The sequence below is a fragment of the Bos indicus x Bos taurus genome, chromosome 9 (assembly GCF_003369695.1).
Source record: "Bos indicus x Bos taurus breed Angus x Brahman F1 hybrid chromosome 9, Bos_hybrid_MaternalHap_v2.0, whole genome shotgun sequence".
Taxonomy (NCBI): Eukaryota; Metazoa; Chordata; class Mammalia; order Artiodactyla; family Bovidae; genus Bos; species Bos indicus x Bos taurus.
This window is the reverse complement of record NC_040084.1, coordinates 21,668,148-21,684,747: the sequence shown is the minus strand read 5'-3', so window position 1 is coordinate 21,684,747 and position 16,600 is coordinate 21,668,148. Positions and strand designations below refer to the sequence as shown.

The 16,600-nt window shown below is 39.1% G+C and overlaps 1 long non-coding RNA gene and 1 other non-coding gene across 3 annotated transcripts in view; one reads left to right on the top strand and one right to left on the bottom strand.

Moving 5' to 3' along the window:
- The window catches only part of LOC113898126, a 151,153-nt gene extending 139,707 nt beyond the window's left edge, over nucleotides 1-11,446 (bottom strand). For both annotated transcript variants that reach the window (XR_003512543.1, XR_003512544.1), the window contains exon 1: nucleotides 11,353-11,446. This is a non-coding gene — a long non-coding RNA (uncharacterized LOC113898126). The remainder of the gene's footprint in view (nucleotides 1-11,352) is intronic.
- LOC113898914 lies at nucleotides 1,522-1,647 on the top strand. Its single transcript, XR_003512777.1, has one exon. It is a non-coding gene; the product is annotated as a U6atac minor spliceosomal RNA (small nuclear RNA).
- Nucleotides 11,447-16,600: the final 5,154 nt, after the last annotated feature.

The following is a 16,600-nucleotide window of genomic DNA, read 5'->3' as shown; positions in this document are numbered from 1 at the left end:
CATTAAGGGTTTAACTAAAGAGTTTGCTCTAGCTCTGGGTGTGATTTTGATGAGAGACGATTGTGAGGAAAAGAATGAGGAGGCAATGGTAGGAGGTGGGGCAGCCCTCAGATTGCTTCCTTTCAGTGCCAATCAAACAACACAACTTGGCACTGTGGCTGAGATTTAGCCTGAACCGTGCAATGCTTCTGCCTAGAAATCCATCCCCTTCAGAGTTAGTCAAGCCATGCTTTTGTATTTGCCCACCATGCTGAATTGTGATGTACAGTGAGATGAAGAAGCATGGGTGGGGAGTAGAGGAAGGAGGGAAAAATTAGGGGTGGGGGGGAGGTGGTCACAGGGTGGAATCTTTAATGATAAAACCTTTCCTTCTGGAAGTCCCAAATAGATAGCAGTGAAAACAGATAGATTTTGTAACCAGAATGTATTTATGTATATTTTGGTAATTTAAAGATAGGGCTTCCCAGGTGGTGCTGGTGGTAAAGAATCCAGCTGCCAATGCAAGAGATATAAGAGACATGGGGTGCGATTCCTAGGTTGGGAAGATCCCCTGGAGAAGGGCATGGCAACCGACTCTAGTTCTTACCTGGAGAATCCCATGGAGCCCAGTGGGCTATAGTCCCTAGAGTTGAAAAGAGTTGGACACAACTGAAGCAACTTAGCATGCACACAGGTAATTTAAAATGATAGATAAATGTATCTATTTATCGATTTGTCCATATATACAATGGAATACTACTCAGCCACAAAAAAGAGTGAAATTTTTGCCATTTGCAGCAACATGGATGGACCCGGAGGCATTATGCTGGGTGAAATAAATCAGACAGAGAACAACAAATGCTGTATTCACTTGCATGTGGAATCTAAGAAATACAACAAACTAATGAATATAAAACAAAAGATGCAGACCCACAGATATAGAGAACAAACTAGTGGTTACCAGTGGAGAGCAAGATTATGCAATAGAGAGGTGGGGGAGTGGGAGGCACAAACTATTGTGTGTAAGACAGGCTAACAGGAAGTATTGTATGACACAGGGAATATAGCCAGTATTTTATAATAACTATAAATTAAGTATGACCTTTAAAACTGTGAATCACTATATTATACAGTATATCATACTTTGCATTGATCAATTTTTTTTGTGAAAAGAAACAAAGGAATACACACACACACAGAGATGCCCACATAAAACCATGTGGAAAGATATACATGAGGCTATTTTTTAAGTTACACTAGGGGAGTAGGTTTGGTATGGGAAAATGAGAAAGTTTTTACTTTTTTACTTAAGCCAGCTGTTTTACTGTTTACTATTTACAATGAATATCTATTTTATTGAAACAAAATTTTAAGACTATATATATAGTATATACTATATATAACCAGACACATGTAGAGTAGTGGCTAAGACCAGTTAAGCTGGAGAAACTATCAGGTATTCTCTTCTTGTAGCATCGTTATCAGCTGCTCAGGGAAGAATATTCTATTTCATCATAACTTATGATAAACTTACCATGAAATGTGTTGTATGAAAGGAGAGAATGTTGGCACTCCCCTTGATAAGGATGGAAGAGACTCTCGGACCTAACAATATGCGTACGGTTAAGGCATTGCCACCTACTTTGTGGCATCTAACCACTGTTGGGCTCCCCTGGTGGCTCAGCTGGTAAAGAATCTACCTGCAATGTGGGAGACCTGGGTTCTATCCTTGGGCTGGGGAGATCCCCTGAAGAAGGGATCTTGTATGTATGTGAGAGTTGGACTGTGAAGAAGGCTGAGCACTGAAGAATTGATGCTTTTGAACTGTGGTGTTGGAGAAGTTTCTTGAGAGTTCTCTGGACTGCAAGGAGATCCAACCAGTTCATCCTAAAGGAGATTAGTCCTGAGTGTTCATTGGAAGGACTGATGTTGAAGCTGAAACTCCAATACTCTGGCCACCTGATGTGAAGAGCTGACTCATTTGAAAAGACCCTGATGCTGGGAAAGATTGAGGGCAGTAGGAGAAGGGAACAACAGAGGATGAGATGATTGGATGGCATCGCCGACTCAATGGACATGAGTTTGGGTAGGCTGCAGGAGTTGGTGATGGACAGGGAGGCCTGGTGTGCTATGGTTTATGGGGTCGTAAAGAGTTGGACACGACTGAGTGACTGAACTGAACTGAACCCACTCCAGTATTCTGGCCTGGAGAATTCCATGGACTGTATAGTCCATGGGTTTGCAAAGAGTCAGACACAACTGAGTGACTTTCACTTTTACTTCTGTGAACTAAAACTTTAGATTAAAAATCAAAACAAAACCTGGGCAAAGAATCTGTTCTACTTCTTGTCATTTAGATCATCAATCATACAGTAGTTAAATCCCAGCAATTGGCATCATATTAATCAGATCACGATGGCTAGCTTTTTCTTATCTTTTACTCTCTCGTTTTCTGATTTCTTTTCCAGTTCTTATTTAGCCCTAATTATTTGATAGCTTTTTCAATGAGCAACATTGAAATCTCCAGTCTTATTGAAAATGAATTATACTATGAAACAGTCAGAACAGTGATATTACAATGCTCCTCTTTATATATTTAAAGATTTTCTGAACAATATTAACTATAGCCTGTAACTTTAAGTCACATGTAGTCAGTCCTGAAAATGGAGATGTGCAAGTGGGTTCTAGATAATAATTCAGAGTGCTGAATGGTGCTAAAAATTTCCCGAGGGGTCAAAAAGCTCTCTTTGGGTTATTAGGGAAAGAAAACGGACTATTGTATGCACAAGGGATTTGGGAATGAAAGGTACTATAGAAATAATAGGACTAATTGTTATTACTTTATTAATTGTTATTCTGTTTTGATTTATTGCTTTCTATTTCAAGTCTTCAAAGATTTCAATTTTATAGAATTTTATGTAATTTCTTTTCTTAAAATCTTCACTTAATATCAATGATATTTTTCACCCCACTTCCTCTGATAGTTCAGTGCTTAGAAACCATATGACATTATAAGACAATAAAAATAATTTTCTGAGGTAAAATTTACTTTAAAGACAATGGTATGGCTTATAGTATACCTACCATTTTTGTGTTAGATGAAGAAAAATATATAACACATGTAGACAGACATGCTGCTGCAGCTTAGTTGCTCAGTCGTGTCTTACTCTGTGTGACCGCATGGACTACAGCCCACCAGGCTCCTCTGTCCATGGAATTCTCTAGGCAAGAATACTGGAGTGGGTTGCCTTGCCCTCCTCATAGACAGACACATATATTTATATAAATAAAAGCTTATTTTTAAATTTGACTACAAAGTAATGTATCCTCATGATGGGTAATTTGGAAAACAAACAAAAGTATAAGTAAGAAAATATTTTAAACATTTCTAAATATATCAATTAAACAAGTCCTTAATAGTTCAGTATATTTTCTTCCAATTTTTTCTTTTAAATATTTGTGTACACACATGAACATTCCATATCTTTTCAAAATTGGGATCATATTCTTTTTTTAGGGGAGGGGAATGCCATGTCCCATGACTTTCAGGATCTTAGCTCCCCAACCAAGGATTGAACCTAGACCTGGACAGTGAAAGCTCTGAGTTCTAACCACTGGACTGCCAGGGGATTTCTGAGGTCATATTCTAGCTATCATTTTATACCTATTCTTTAAACCCATTCTGAGCATTTTTTTTTTCATGAGATTAAGCATTATTTGTAAAAAATATGTTTAATGAACATATAATAGTCATCACTGTATTAAAATATCTATAAACATTTCATATTGTGTCAGTTGAGGTTCTGAAAGGAAGCAGGTGACCCAGTCAACTGATGCACTGGCTAGAATTAATAAAGGGATGCTTTGCAAGTGAGAGTTCAGGGCCAGGGACACCAAGAAGGGATGGCAAAGTACCCAGGAGCCATGCCACACAAGCCTGAAGAGGGAGAGGGAAGCATGGTTACCAGGATCTGAAGAGCTGCAGCCATCAGAAAGGGTCTCCAGATAGAAGCTTTGGTGGAGAACTCAGCTGCTCCCAACCCCAGCCTGGCAGGGGCTTGTGAAGTCAGTGCTCCAATTTCTCTCTGTTTCTACCTTCCAATCTCATGCTTCTGCTTACCACTGACCAAACCCAACCAGAAATCAAAGAGCAAGAGAATCAGCTGATGTTGAGAACAGAGACCTCGGTCACTGCCCCGGGACAAGAGTGGGAAAGGTGGACAATATATCTGAACTGGCAAATATTCAGCATACTTATAGTTTTCAGTGTTCCCCCATCCCCACCTTTTCACTATTAGAGCAATAGACAGAAAGAAAGTCAGGTTGCTAAGTAGTGTCCAACTCTTTGCAACCCCATGGACTGTAGCCTACCAGGCTCCTCCATCCATGGAATTTTCCAGGCAAGAGTACTGGAGTGGGTTGCCATTTCCTCCTCCAGGGGATCTTTCTGACCCAGGAATTGAACCCAGATTTCCCACTTTGCAGGCAGACATTTTACCATCTGAGCCACCAGGGAAGCCAGAGCTTAGAGCAATAAGGCTGTGAGAAATACATTTGCAGGCTTGTTCTTCAGTTCTTTTAGATAAGTATCCTGAGAATGATCCATCAGACTGCCCTATCGATGATATGATAATGGAAAAGTAAATTTGAATCAGGCATCCCATGCATGACTAAAATCATGTCACCTAATCAAGAATCAATTGTCCTTGTTTTGCTCCATGCTGCTGCTGCTGCTAAGTCGCTTCAGTCGTGTCCAGCTCTGTGCGAACCCATAGATGGCAGCCCACCAGGCTTCCCCATCCCTGGGATTCTCCAGGCAAGAACACTGGAGTGAGTTGCCATTTCCTTCTCCAGTGCATGAAAGTGAAAAGTGAAAGTGAAGTCGCTCAGTCGTGTCCGACTCTTAGCGACCCCATGGACTGCAGCCTACCAGGCTCCTCCGCCCAAGGAATTTTCCAGACAAGAGTACTGGAGTGGGGTGCCATTGCCTTCTCTGGTTTTGCTCCATAGCTGATATTAATAGGACTCACAGCATAGGATTTTTTGGTTTCCTATGTAGGCGCACATCCCATGCTGCCAAACCCAAGTGGCATCTTATATTAGCAAAATGAGGCAAAGTCACAGACCACTGACCTCAAACCATCCATTTCAGAACTCTCTATTTCTGCCATTCAACAGAAAACAAGACAAAACCTCCAGGACAACAAAGGGAAGAACTCAGAGTTTTATATCTGTCCCTCATTGTTATTTTTCCTAAAAGGAACTCACTCCCTCCTCGAAGATATCTTCCCAACCCAGGGATCGAACCCAGGTCTCCCTCATTGCAGGCAGATTATTTACTGTATGAGCCATCAGGGAAGCCTAAAAGGAACTCAACATGTAGTTTTAAAGGAAGCCAGATTGCTGGAGAACATTTTAATCTTTATAGCATGGGTTTTTAAAGTGTGGTTGGATTTGGCCTTGCAAGTAGCTTATTCAGCATGTCCGATTCTTTGCAACTCCATGGACTGTAGCCCACTAGGCTCCCCTGTCCATAGGATTTCCCAGGCAAGAATACTGAAGTGAGTTGCCATTTCTTCCTCCAGGGGATCTTCCTGACCCAGGAATATAACCCACATGTCTTGCATCTTCTGTATTGACAGGCAGATTCTTTACTACTGCACCAGCTGGGTAGTTACCCCAATAACTTACTAACAACAACTCAGTTTTATCCAGACATACTAAGAAAGAAGCACATTAAAATGATGACTCAGCCATTCCCTTTTTATAGAATGTTGAATATGGTGGGGATCAAATCCCCTGCAGTTGCATGAAATGCTATTAGTATGAATTTTTATGATCTCTTCTGAAAAACCTTCTGATAGAAAAAATACTATATCAAATTGTCTCTTTCACCATAGGAGAGAAAACCATTTTAACTAAATAAGAGAATATTCTTGTCTTTCCTAATCCATCAAAACAGCTAAGTGCAAGGGACAATTTCTTACCAAGGATTTGAGAAGATGGCAGCATGAAACTTTCACATCCCTCCTGATATATTACCAGGTTTGTGAGCACTGGGAAACTTTTTCTTCCTTAATTTCCTCTCAAGAAGTTCTTTAAAAGGCTGTATACAAATGGGAAGTCTCGAAGATCATTTTGTATATTGTACCTCAAAAAATCAGTACAGTGACAGTGTAGCACTCAGAAACTTGGTGATTTGATTCTCTTATTTTAACTTTTGGAGCTGCTATAACAAAATCACACCAATATTCATGGACAAAATTCAATTTTTATAACAAACCTCTTTATAGAATCAACAGTGTAAGAATCCAGACAAGTTTTATATGGATTTCACATGGGAAATCTGATTTCCTTTCTTTTTCCTTATAAAAATGAATCCTAGTCCCAGTTTGATCCAGTAAATATAATTACTGAGAACTTTACAATGTATTACATGCTTTATGTATATTTCAATGCTTTTATTTGTATTTTATATACTTAGGGTAATTAAGGACATTCACCAAAGTGAAAGTAGTTGAAAAAGTATTTTAACCTCTTTTTCTGTTCTATGACTAAGAGGAATTCTAATTTTAATTAAATGAAATTAATTATTAAACATATTGAATACAAACTATGCTGGAGAGAGTGATATTCACATTCAATGTGAATGGCAAATATGCAGAGATACTAGGATGCAAATGGTATAGTCTCTGTTCTCAAAAACTTTAAAATCTAAATAGTAGGATAAGACAATAAGCATACTAATTACAAAACTGAATATTGTAAGAATTTTAAAATAGAGAGAAGAAAGAGGGAGAATCAATCAGAATTAAAATGCAGAAATGGGCCAAGTGATAGGAAAAGATTTACATAAGTGACACCTATTGGTAAGGGTTTGGGAGTTTGGGTATTATGCATGTTTGTATGTATGTATTTCTACTTTTTATTTTATAGAAATGTTAGAAGCACAGAAAGAGTATGGAGTTTTCATGTACCTTTCATACAGCTTTCCCTAATGATGATATCTTATATAATTATAGCATCTTATTATCAAAACTAGGAAATTTACATTTATACAAGACTTAACTAAACTGTAGACATCATTAAGTCTTATTTCACCAGTATTTACATGTACTCATGTGTGTGAGTGGATTCCCTGGTGGCTCAGACCATAAAGAATCTGCCTGTAATGCAGCAGACCTGGTTTCGATCCCTGGGTTGGAAAGATCACCTGCAGGAGAGCATGGCAACCCACTCCAGTTATTATTGCCAGGAAAACCCCATGGACTGAGGAGCCTGGTGGGCTGCAGTCCATGGGGTCACAAAGAGTCGACCATGACTAAGCAACTAAGCACATAGTTCTATGAAATTTCATCACATGTAGATTTGTGGAACCATCAGCACACTAAGGACAGATCTATTCCACCACCATCAAGAAAACCCCTCTTGCTACCCTTGAACAGTCACCCCTTCTCTTTAAGTCTAACCCCTGGAAATCAATAACATGTTCATCTTGCCAATTTGGCATTTCAAGAATATTATATAAATAGAATCAAACAATATGCAATCTTTTGTGCTTGGTTTTTTTCATTTGGTGTAATATCCTTAAGCCCATAAGATCTACCTAAGTTGTTGCATGCATCAATAGCCCATTCTTTTTAGTTGCTGAATAGTATTCCATTGAATGGACATGTCACAGTTTATTCATCTATTTACCAGTTGAAAAAAAGAGAAGGGCTGTTTTCACCACTGGGTTATTAAAAATAAAGCTGCTATGAATGTATATAGGTTTTGTTTGTGAATTTAAATTTTTATTTCCTTAGGACAAACATCTAAAGTGTGATTGCTGGGTCATAAATTGTTTAAAGGTATAATTTTAATAAATGAATAGTTATCCACCACTATAAGCATTCTTGTATAAGCACTATTTGTGAATATTCTTAGTGATTTCAAATAAGAATTAAAATTGCTTTGCCAGGGGGATATGCAGGTTTTAATTACTTTTAATAAATTCAAAAAAGTCAAGATAATTTCCAATATTTCACACCAGAATTATGTGAGCAGGTCCATTCTTCAATTTTGAAATAACATAAGTATTATCATTTAAAAGTGTCACCAACCTAAAGTCCAAAATTGGTATCCCGTTTTCAGTTGCATTGTGATTGCTTATGAGGAGAGTATTTCTATTGAATAGTTGCATTCTTTGATGAACTTCCTATGTATCCATTTCACCCAACATTTGCATGGGGATTTTAAATTTTTTCTTACTGATTCTTAATACTTATGTGTGTGTATTTACACAAATAAAATAATATTGCTGAAAGTCTGTGTTTGCCTTTTAATCTTTTTAAAAATGCTTTTTGACATCCATACATTTCATGCCATTAAACAGGCCAATCTAACATCGTTTTTTAAATTTATGGTTTTTGCACTGAATATTATGCTTAAAATCTTTGCCCACATAAAGATTATGATTTCCAGCATTTTCTCTAGTAATTTTACACTTTTTATTTTAAACATACATCATTATGCCATTTGAAATTTATTTCAAAAGAAAAAAACAGATAAAGAACTAACTTTACTGTTTACCAGCTTTAGCCAGTGGTCCTAGCACATTAAAAGAATTTTTGTTTTCCCCATTAATTTAAAGTGCTATCTTTATCATACACCAAATTCTGTATTTATTTAGGTATATTTCTGAATTTATTCTTCTCTTTCATTGGTCTCTTTTTCTATTCATGTATAAGTATTATATTTTATTCAATATTGACTTTGTGATACATTTTATAATCTATAGGTTAAGTTCACAACCATTACTTGATCAATTATGAAAAAAGTCACATTGGAATATGAGGATTTTTACTACAGTTAGTAAAATGTTTAGATATATGTGGAAATGATTAACATCTTTTCAATATGGAAAATTTTCATTCAGTCTCTTAATAAAGAAGTATTGCATATTAGTTGCTAAGCTCACACCTAGATTATTTTATTTTGGGGTGTCATTATGAACTGATCATTTTTTCATGTTATGTTTTCATATTATGTTTTGACAAGTTATGCTAATATTTGGATTAGTTTTCCATTAATTCATACATGAGATTATGCTACAGTGGGGTTTTGCTAATTGTATATAAATACACTGTAAAGCTCTCCTTCATTCTTTATCCTCTAAAACCATTTAGGTAGCATGAGAATGGTTTATTCAGGGAGCAGGAATAAACCTGAATGGTTTATTTCGGGAGTGGGGATGGGAATCTACTCACACAGCCAAGCAGGTTGGGTACCTAGGGCAAGGGGAGAGTCCTTCCTTGATACCTCTCTTCATTTCCTATAAAATTATTTGTTTCCTGACACAGTCTCTTCTTTAACACACTTTCCTGTTTTGCTTATATGTATTTTCTTGGAAAATAATCCATTTTCTTTAAGACTATTGAAATTTTTTTTAGCATAGAACTATACAAACTATTCAATTTGTGATTTAGTAATTTTTAATAAAAAATTAGAGCCACTAATTGAATTCTTTCTGACGATAGTATTATGCAATTAGAAGCAAACATTAAAATATCTTTTCTCTAGGTCTAGTGAAAATTTTTTCTTTTCTTTTTTTTAAATCGATTTCCTTATTTTCCCCCAAAGAGGAACACTGAACTCATATCTGTTTCCACACACCTTTTTCTCTCCCTTGATTGTGATCTCTTTCACATCCTCTCTCTTCCACTCCCCTTTTACCTCAGTTATGCCCAGCCTTTTTTCTCCTTCTCTCCACCTTCAAAAAGCAATTATAATTTAGAAAGAATTCAGACTAACACATTCCCAAAAAGCTTCAGTTAATATATTCCTCACCACCTGAGCAGAATCATGATTCCTGTAAAGAAACAGACTCTGTGATTTCTGAGAACTCTACAGTCTGGCTCAACAGGGACCTTTCAGTCAGTTACATATGTCGGGGGTTACCTTGCCAAATAGACAGAGGCCAAGTGAAGTAAGATTACTTACAAGCTCTTTCCCTGGATACTCTTCTGCCTTCTAGCCTCGGTTATGTTTAGCTTAATAAATATGGACAGAAACAAGTAATTTGGAATGAAAGATGGAAGTATGATTCCAGCTAATGTACAGAAGCTGTATTCATAGAGAAGACCTCATGGAGCCTAAGGGTATACTTGCCTGTTCTTTTTAATAGGTTATGATACAACTTGACACTTTACTACTCTTCAAGTTGGGGGCTTTGGGATACAAGGGAAACAAACTGATTCAAATCACTACAAGGAAAGATGTTTAGTGAAGGATGCACATAGTAGCAGAACTAGCAAACTACTAGGGCCCGAAGCTGTAAAACATTTTGCATAAATTGCTCTCCTATCCTCCCAGAAATGGTTCCTATCTTGAGTTAGGAACCCAGTTCCCATCAATACCTCCCTTGCTGTGCCTCCCAAGAAATGCATCACCTGATCCCTACCACCAAGAAGCTTGGAGTCAAACTATATGACCTCTAAAATAAGAAATGGCCTCATGATTGCTAGTTGTCTGAAACCCCACAGCAAAAAGCTTATTAATAGCAATGCCATTTAGTGGAATGTTTTGTATCTGGTGACTAACAGAGGTAGGGACAAGCAAAGTAAAATTAGAAATTGTAAGGGAAAATATAAAATGGATTTTTTTCATCAATGTTGCATTTACTGTATTTTTTTTTTAAATCTCAGTACTTACTTGACAAATATTTTTTATCCCTCCCTCAGCTTTCAATGCCACTTAAAGAAAACATCCTAGGATGTGTATGATTGTGCTCTAATTACAGTTGAGGGCACAGTGGCATGTGATTGTGGTATAATAACTAAAGCCCTGGAGTGCCTTTTTATTCCATTAAAAATGACCTTAGCTTTGGATCACAGAGCTTTTGCATTGATTTGTCTCTTTTGTGGTTTCCTCTCCACAGGTCTGCTTCCCCATACAGGGTGATGCATTGAATTGTGACACATGGGAGTCAGTGAAATTAACTATCTTTCCCGTGAGAAATAATTCATCATTCAGCATTTGCTATTAACATGCCTCTGCTGGGAGTGAATGAAGTCACATGAAGAGTATGGAAGTGGTGGAGCAGATGGGAATTACATAAATATAATTTAGTGCTCATGATGGAGACAACAGTAATTTTCTCATCTGCAAACAGGAGGCATTTGGGCAGCAGAAAAGGAGATGTTGATACATTCAGTTGCTGTAAAAAGAAATGGCTCTAATTGCTTCTATGGAAATCATACCTATTTGAGGCTAATTTAAATTTTGTTTTCTGCCTGTCTCAATAGCGTATTCTAAAAGCTATGATTAATATTGGACCTGATCATGTCCTCTAGTAGGAAGACTGCCCCGATTTCTCTAGAATTGATAACGTACCTCTGCTCTCAGCACAGGCAGTGCGGGTCTCAGACCACTGCGCCTCTGGACTGGATTCTCGTTTGGGGGAGCAGGAGCTAGAAGGGGTGACATGAGCTGGGATCAGTCAAACCAGTTTAAAAAAATATCTATGAAGGGCTTCCTGCAAGCCAGATTTTGTGCATGCGATGGGGCCACAGCATAGATGAGAAAGCCCATGATGCATATCTTCTCCAGCTTAGAAAGTATCCTTGAACCCAAGAGGACATGGGCCAAAGTGTCCACTGAAGTATTGTGTATAATAGAGAGAATTCAGAAGTGAGCCAAATGTGTATCAATTGAAGACTTGCAAAATAAACTATGTGATATCTACACAGTGGAAAACCATCCCAAATTTGTAAAGACTGAAGTAGATTTACACGTGGAAAGATATCTAGGGCCTCTGATGCTAGAGAATAACCAACTCTACAAAGTGATATATCCAGTAGGAAATGCTATGTAAACACACAAGATACTTTATATTTTCCTCCTAATCATCAGATGCATACAAACAGCTCTGAAAAAATATTCTCCATAGAGGGTCCTCCTGTATGGTGGCAGGAGTGCTGTTCACACTGGAGACGGGTCATTTGGTGACAGTCTGGTACCCCTCTCTCATGGCCCTCCACCCACCTCATGACTCTGGTTAACTTTAGGGAGTGAAAGGGGACAGGATTAAAGGTAATTGTCAAAGGGAACTTTGGTATTATCTACAAAGTTTTAGTTCTTAAAGGCAATTATGTTAATAAAGTAAATGTATATTAAATGTTAATAATTCAATAGTAATGTGTAACTTCTGCTTTGGGGATGCCAATGATCCAGAGGAGAAACATGTGTGTAATTGGGGCTTCCCAGGTGGGGCAGTGGTAAAGAATTTGCCTGCCAATGCAGGAGATGCAGGAGACGCGGGTTCAATTCCTGGGTTGGGAAGATCCCCTGGAGGAGGAAATGGCAACCCACTCTGGTATTCTTGCCTGGAGAATACCATGGATAGAGAAACCAGGCAGGCTACAGTCCAAAAGGTAGTAAAAGAGTTGGACATGACTGAGCATGCACGCTCTCTAACTCTAATAATGCTGATGCAAAACAAAGTGTGGTCCTTGCTTTCCTTGACAACTATTTGTGGTAGGGATATGGGAGGGGTGGCGGAGATCTGTCTCTCTGCTTCTTGGAGGAGTAGGGATTTAGTGAAAGTGTCCTCAGTGAAAGAAGACTTTCTACTCCACAGCCTTCTGGGCAGCTCTGGTAGTCTCACTAGCTGTCATCCATCAACCCAACCATGTCAGGAGACATAATCCAGGGGACAAGAGGAAGGGTCTGGTGGAAGAGCCAGAGGACGGTTCTAGCCTGTACTCATTAGGAATGAAAGTAAAAGTTGCTCAGTCGTGTCTGACTCTTTGCAACCCCAAGGCCTATACAGTCCATGGAATTCTCCATGCCAGAATACTGGCAGGGGTAGCTGTTCCCTTCACCAAGCATGTTCCCCACCGAGGGATCAAACCAGGTCTCCCACATGGCAGGTGGATTCTTTTTACCAGCTGAGCCACCAGGGAAGCCCATTAGGAATGGCTTATCTGCAATTAAATAAAATTAACCCTGGCTATCTAAAGCCAAGGAGAATGAATTGGTGGGTTATTAGAGGTTCACAGTGTCCACTGGAGGCTGGAGGACTAAACTTGAAAAATATAGACAGGAACTAAGCCCATGGAGGCAGGAGTTGGGGTGGTAATGATGCGGGAGAGTTCAAAATCTCTCATTCAGCAACAGCTGCCTGAACACGAATAAGATCTAGTAACCCCATCATCTTTGTCCTGGGTTGACTCTGATTGGTTCAGATTAGGTCACATTGGCTGTCAGAGAGGAGAAAGGGAGAAAACTGTCCTCAGCTAACACAGTGGATGATGGCATCCATAAATACAGTGCTAGGAGTGGGGGTCCCCCAAATAGGAATAGGGTGGGAAGGATGGAAAGTCCAGAGAGGCAGTGGTTACTAACTGGTTACTTAATAAGTACAAGGTGCTATTCTAAGCACTTAATATGGGCATTATTTAACTTAATAATTACAAACTCTGTCAGTTACATATTATCACTGCTATTATTCCTGTGTCACAGAGGGATTAAAAAACTTTCTCCAGATGGCAGATACAGACTTGGTGGTCTAGCTCCTAAGACTATATTTTTAATTATCTGCTACTGCAGATATCCACTCTCTGTCCCTTCCTTGCCTCCTGCCCCCCATCCCACTATTTCCCATAGGAATATGGAACATTTTAAAACATTGAATAGGAAATGTGTAAGACACATTATCCTTAGAGCAACCCAAAGGGTTTTCACAGCTGTAATCTCAGTTCTGCTTGTCACATCTCCAAATTTAGGGTGAGAAAATATTTTGATTATTTTTTCTATTGTTAAAGGAAGCAATTATAAATTCTATGACTTGCCTAAATGCCCTCTTGATTGAGCACTAAATTGAGACAAGAACTCAGAACCACTCAACTATCATTCATCCCTATTGTCAGAAAATAATAACTTCCTCCTTCAGTGAAGTTTCTAAAGCCAGTCCTCATTTTAAAATAGACTCTATAAACCACGCATCAGGTTAATTCATTAATCTTCCTTGTTTAAAACTATCCAGTGGTTCCCATCACATTTAGAATACAAACTTAACTCCTACTCAGGGCTACGAGCATTACAGGAGGGTCCCTGCCTCTGGGCCTCATCTCTTTCCACTCTTTCCCATGTTCTTTGTCTTCCTCTTATTTCCAAATATTCCAGACTAGCTCCTACCTTAGGACTTGAATCACTGTTTCTTCTGCTAAGATCCTCTAGAGAAGGGAATGGCAAACCACTCCAGTACTCTTGCCTGGAAAACCCCATGGACAGAGGAGCCTGGAGGGTTACAGTCCACAGGGTCTCAAAGAGTCAGACATGACTGAACACATGACACGTATCATCATATCCCTCTGCTAGGAATGCTCCTGGCCTACTCTTCACATGGCTGACTTCTTGCCCTTCAGCTCTGAACTTAAACTACATCTGGAAGACAACTTTCCTGACTAATCCTGAACTAAAGTAACCCTATCTCCTAATCCCTCCTCCCTGTGTTAACCTCCTGACTGATAGCATTTATTAGCCTGAGATTTTCTTTTTTATCTATCAGCTTATTCTTGAATGATGGAGTCTCTTCTCCATGAATGTAAAGTCCCAGAGGGCACCAATCCTGTCTGTCCTATATAAGACCATCTTTCCTGGTGGCTCAGAGGTTAAAGCGTCTGCCTGCAATACGGGAGACCTGGGTTCAATCCTGGGTCGGGAAGATCCCCTGGAGAAGGAAATGGCAACCCACTCCAGTATTCTTGCCTGGAGAATCCCATGGACGGATAAGCCTGGTGGGCTACAGTCCACAGGGTCGCAAAGAGTTGGACACGACTGAGCGACTTCACTTTTCCTTTCCAGCCAGCACCCTCAAATGTATGTGGGATACAAGTGATCATAGAATAAATTTCCAGTCTTCCCAAAGATCCAGGTTTTCCCTTTACCTCCCAAAGGTCAAATAATTATCTGGATGGGCTTGGAAAAATTCCCCTACTTTTACAGTTTGAGAAGCTGGGAAAAAATTTAAAGTAACCTGCTTGAGTTCACAGCAAGTTTGCAGCAAACATGAACTGAAATCTGAGTGTTTTCCATTCCCTAAAAGAGCTCTACTCAGCTCCCTGGGCTGCCTACACTCTCAATGAGGAGCAGAGGTGACCTTTGATTTATAATCTCTGTGGCGTCATTATGAGAGGCAATGTGGATACACAAAGATGTTCCCTCTCTGGATAAGAATATCTTATCACTGGGATGGCTGGGCACCTGAACTTATGACAGCAACAAGTCTCTTTCGGCACTTCCCATGTACTATTTTAAGAGCTTATAGTGTAGTAATCTACACACTCCTCATACAACACCTATTAAGTAGATACTATCATCATCCCTATTTATAGACAGGAACAGAAGAATTTCTCAACTTCTGTTGAGAAACAGAAGTTAGGGAACTTGCCTAAGATTACATGGTTAGTAAAGTTATGGAGTAGGATGGTTCAGACTCAGGTATTCTACTCCAAAGTGCTTGGTTTTAACCCTGAGCACTGTTCTGCCTGCTCTGGCCATGAGGTACACTTTGTCCCCCCCGAAACATCAAATCAGAGTTTCCATTGAGACAAAACAGTTAAGAACTCTAGGTGAACTGGGAAGCAAATAGGAATAAGTAGTGCTATTTTATCAGTGCAGTATTGGCAGAACTGTCTTGCTTTTCCAGGCTTTAATTTTCTTTGTACAATGGTCCTCCATAAATGGCAATGAAAGAAACAGAACAAACACCATTGAGTCACTAGCTTCCGAGGTACTGAGTGGTGCTTTTATTGATGGCAGGTGTGTACAGCTTCCTGGAACATGTTGTTTGTGAATAAAGATATCTTTCTGGCATTAAGAGAGTACAGAGTATGTGGATCCTGCTGGCCTGGGAGCATGACACAACTAAATAATTGATTAAAGAGGGATGGCTCCTCTGCCTCTCCTCGTGGGCCAGAGTGTTTCATTTAAGCTGCTCTCTGCAGGTGGAGATGGCAGCTGGACTACGGCATGGCTCCAGCAGAGTCACAAGCAAAGTAGCACAACAGCATCTCTCTCACCTCATTAGGAGCAAGCAGCCCCTTTAGGTCAAAAGCTCTCTGCTTCCTGACTGAATGGGGACAATTTCCTAGGCTGCAACTGTTGCCACATTCCCCTTCTCAATTCCATTAAGTTTGAGTTATTGACTTTCCATTCTGATTGCCACTGAATTTTTTTTTTAAATAAATCAGAGAGAGAGTCCAGAAGGACGTAGGATCTTGGATATAAAAATAAATAAGCTGTCTTCAGAAAGATCAGAGGGCCAAAAGGGTATCTGGATGAAGTATTTCATTTGGTAACACAGTTTGCTGATGGCAGGGATGAGGTATCTTCCTTTACTCTTATTTTTTAAAAACCAGATAGGTGTGTAAGTTTTGGAATTTTCTAGCATACCTTTAACTGCTTTGATAGTGAAGTTTGGCCACAAAAGACGTGCTTATACTCCTTCACAGTCACATTTCAGATCGACTCTATTTAAAAGTGACAAACTAATTGTTTCTCTGATATTTTCTAAAGTAATATAGACCTATTGATACTCAAGGATGGATAGCTGGGCATGGTCGGGAATGGGTGGGTC